Source organism: Arachis stenosperma, chromosome 2, assembly GCF_014773155.1.
Source record: "Arachis stenosperma cultivar V10309 chromosome 2, arast.V10309.gnm1.PFL2, whole genome shotgun sequence".
In the NCBI taxonomy this organism is placed as follows: domain Eukaryota; kingdom Viridiplantae; phylum Streptophyta; class Magnoliopsida; order Fabales; family Fabaceae; genus Arachis; species Arachis stenosperma.
Window position 1 is genome coordinate 35,947,659 of NC_080378.1, and position 4,549 is coordinate 35,952,207.

Sequence of the window (4,549 nt, forward strand, 5' to 3'; positions counted from 1 at the left end):
CGAACCCAACAACAACAATGCAAGGAAGGTGCTTGGTGACTTTACTGCACCAAATTTCAACTTCTATGGAAGAAGCATCTCAATCCCTCCTATTGGAGCAAACAACTTTGAGCTAAAGCCTCAATTAGTTTCTCTGATGTAACAGAATTGTAAGTTTCATGGACTTCCATCAGAAGATCATTTTCAGTTCTTAACTGAATTTTTGCAGATCTGTGATACTGTTAAGACCAATGGAGTTGATTCCGAGGTCTACAAGCTTATGCTTTTCCCTTTTGCTATAAGAGACAGAGCTAGAATATGGTTGGACTCTCAACCTAGAGATAGCCTGAACTCTTGGGATAAGCTGGTCACGGCTTTCTTAGCCAAATTCTTTCTTTCTCAAAAGTTGAGCAAGCTTAGAATGGATGTTCAAACCTTCAGGCAGAAAGAAGGTGAATCCCTCTATGAAGCCTGGGAAAGATACAAGCAACTGACCAAAAAGTGTCCTTCTGACATGCTTTCAGAATGGACCATACTGGATATATTCTATGATGGTCTGTCTGAATTGTCTAAGATGTCATTGGACCATTCTACAGGTGGATCTATTCACCTGAAGAAGACACCTGCAGAAGCTCAGAAACTCATTGAAATGGTTGCAAATAACCAGTTCATGTACACCTCTGAAAGGAATCCTGTGAGTAATAGGACACCTCAGAGGAAGGGAGTTCTTGAAATTGATGCTCTGAATGCCATATTGGCTCAGAACAAAATGTTAACTCAGCATGTCAATATGATTTCTCAGAGTTTGAATGGTTTGCAAAATGCATCCAACAGTACTAAAGAAGCATCTTCTGAAGAAGAAGCTTATGATCCTAAGAACCCTACAATGGTAGAGGTGAATTACATGGGTGAAGCCTATGGAAACACCTATAATTCCTCATGGAGAAATCATCCAAATTTCTCATGGAAGGATCAACAAAAGCCTCAACAAGGCTTTAATAATGGTAGAAGAAATAGGTTTAGCAATAGCAAGCCTTTTCCATCATCATCTCAGTAACAGACAGAGAATTCTGAGTAGAGCCCCTCTAGCTTAGCAAACATAGTCTCTGATCTATCTAAGGCCACTCTAAATTTCATGAATGAAAAAAGGTCCTCCATTAGAAATTTAGAGGCACAAGTGGGCCAGCTGAATAAAAGAGTCACTAAAACTCCTCCTAGTACTCTCCCAAGTAATACAGAAGAGAATCCAAAAAGAGAGTGCAAGGCCATAACCTTACTTGGTGTGGCCAAACCTAGAGAGGAGGAGGAGAACGTGAATCCCAGTGAGGAAAACCTCATGGGATGTCCTCTAGACATAAAGGAGTTCCCAATTGAGGAACCTAAGGAATCTGAGGCTCATCTAGAGACCATAGAGATTCCATTGAACCTATTTCTGCTATTCATGAGCTCTGATGACTATTCCTCCTCTGAAGAGGATGAAGATATTACTGAAGAGCACGTTGCTAAGTACCTTAGAGCAATCATGAAGCTGAATGCCAAGTTATTTGGTAATGAGACTTGGGTGGATGAACCCTCCTTGCTCACCAATGAACTGAATAACTTGATTAGGCAGACATTACCTCAAAAGAAAGAGGATCCCGGAAGGTTTTTAATACCTTGTACCATAGGCACCATGACCTTTAAGAAGGCTCTGTGTGACCTAGGATCAAGCATAAACCTCATGACACTCTCTGTCATGGAGAAACTAGGAATCTTTGAGGTACAAGTTGCAAGAATCTCACTAAAAATGGCAAACAAATCAATGAAACAGGCTTATGGACTAGTAGAGGACGTGCTAGTGAAGGTTGAATGCCTTTACATCCCTGCTGATTTCATAATCCTAGACACTGGGAAGGATGAGGATGAATCCATCATCCTTGGCAGACCTTTTCTAGCCACAACAAAAGCTGTGATTGATGTTGACAGAGGAGAGTTGGTCCTTTAATTGAATGAGGACTACCTTGTATTCAAGACTCAAGGTTCTCCTTCTGTACACATGGAGACGAAGCATGAAAAGCTTCTCTCAATACAGAGTCAAACAAAGCCCCCACATTCAAACTCTAAGTTTTGTGTTGAGAGGCCACAACCATGCTCTGATTATCTGTGAGGCTTCATGAGAGCCCACTGTCAAGCTATTGACATTAAAGAAGCGCTTATTAGGAGGCAACCCAATTTTTATTTATCTATGTTATTTTATGTTTTCTTTAGGTTGATGATCATGAGGAGTCACAAAAACAACTGCAAAAATCAAAGCAAATTCAAAAACAGCATTAAAAATAGCACACCATGGAGGATAAGCTTACTGGCGTTTAAACGCCAGTAAGAGTAGCAGAATGGGCGTTAAACGCCTAGTCTGGCACCATTTTGGGCGTTTAACGCCAGAAATTGGCACCAGACTGGCGTTTAACACCAGAAATGGGCACCAGACTGGCATTTAACGCTAGAAACTGGCTACAGCTTGGTGTTAAACGCCAGGAAAGGTATAAAAGCTGGCGTTTAACGCCAGAAACAAACAGCAGTCTGGCGTTAAATGCCAGAATTACACTCTAAGGGCATTTTTGCATGCCTAAATAGAGCAAGGATGAGAAGTCCTTGACCCCTCAGGATCTGTGGACCCCACAGGATCCCCACCTCTCTCTCTCTCTCTCCCCCCTCACACATCTCTATAACACTCTACCCAAAACACCACTCACCTATCAAATCCTATCCTCTTCCCTATATAAACCCCTCCACACTCCTTCATTTTCACACATTACCAACACTACTTCTACCCCTTGGCCGAACCACATACCATCCTCTATCTCCTCCATTTTCTTCTTCTTTCCCTTCTTTCTTTCTTCTTTTGCTCGGGAACGAGCAAACCTTCTAAGTTTGGTTTGGTAAAAGCATTGCCTTTTATTTTTCCATAACCATTTATGGCACCTAAGGCCAGAGAAACATCTAGAAAAAGGAAAGGGAAGGCAAAAGCTTCCAACTCCGAGTCATGAGAGATGGAGAGATTCATCTCAACAGCCTATCACTAGAAAAATGATGGAGCAAACAAGAGAGCCAACTCATGGACCTCAACAAGAGCATGAGGAAATTCTTAATCAAGAAATCCCTGAGATGTCTCATGGGATGTATTTTTCTCCACATAATTATTGGGAGCAACTCAACACCTCTTTGGAAGGCTTGAGTTACAACATGGACCAACTAAGGGTGGAGCACCAAGAGTACTCCATCATTCTCCATGAGATTAGAGAAGATCAAAAAGCTATGAGGGAGGAGCAACAAAGGCAAGGAAGAGACATAGAGGAGCTCAGGCGTTCCATTGGATCTTCAAGAGGAAGAACTAGCCGCCATCACTAAGGTGGACCCGTTCTTTGATTTTCTTGTTCTTATTTTTCTGTTTTTTGAATTTGATGCTTTATGTTTGTCTATGTTTGGGTCTTCATTACATGATCATTAGTGTCTAGTGCCTATGTCTTAAAGCTATGAATAACTCCATGAATCATTCACCTCTCTTAAATGAAAAATGTGCCTAATTACAAAAAGAACAAGAAGTACTTGGATTTCAAATTTTATCTTGAAATTAGTTTAATTATTTTGATGTGGTGGCAATACTTTTTGTTTTCTGAATGAATGCTTGAACAGTGCATATTTTTTATAGCGAAGTTTATGAAATGTTAAAATTGTTGGCTCTTGAAAGAATGATGAACAAAGAGAAATGGTATTGATAATCTGAAAAATCATGAAATTGATTCTTGAAGTAAGAAAAAGCAGTGAAAAAGAGAAAATAGCGAAAAAAAGTGGCGAAAAAAAAGAGAGAAAGAAAGAAAAAAAGAAAAAGCAAGCAGAAAAAGCCAATAGCCCTTTAAACCAAAAGGCAAGGGTAAAAAGGATCCAAGGCTTTGAGCATTAATGGATAGGAGGGCCCAAGGAAATAAAATCCAGACCTAAGCGGCAAAATCAAGCTGTCCCTAACCATGTACTTGTGTCATGAAGGTCCAAGTGAAAAGCTTGAGACTGAGTGGTTAAAGTCGTGATCCAAAGCAAAAAGAGTGTGCTTAAGAACTCTGGACACCTCTAACTGGGGACTTTAGCAAAGCTGAGTCACAATCTGAAAAGGTTCACCCAGTTATGTGTCTGTGGCATTTATGTATCCGGTGGTAATATTGGAAAATAAAGTGCTTAGGGCCACGGCCAAGACTTATAAAGTAGCTGTGTTCAAGAATCAACATACCGAACTAGGAGAATCAATAACACTATCTAAAATTCTGAGTTCCTATAGATGCCAATCATTCTGAATTTCAAAGGATAAAGTGAGATGCCAAAACTATTCAGAAGCAAAAAGCTACTAGCCCCGCTCATCTAATTAGGACTAAGTTTCATTGATATTGTGAGATTCATTGTATATTCTCTTCTTTTTATCCTATTTTGTTTTCAGTTGCTTGGGAACAAGTAACAATTTAAGTTTGGTGTTGTGATGAGCGGATAATTTATACGCTTTTTGGCGTTATTTTTAGATAGTTTTTAGTAGGATCTAACTACT

General features: G+C 39.9%; 1 non-coding gene across 1 annotated transcript; it reads right to left on the reverse strand.

Annotated features, from left to right (window-relative positions):
- Positions 1-391: 391 nt before the first annotated feature.
- Positions 392-499, reverse strand: LOC130964538 (small nucleolar RNA R71). The gene has a single exon (XR_009080628.1). It is a non-coding gene; the product is annotated as a small nucleolar RNA R71 (small nucleolar RNA).
- Positions 500-4,549: the final 4,050 nt, after the last annotated feature.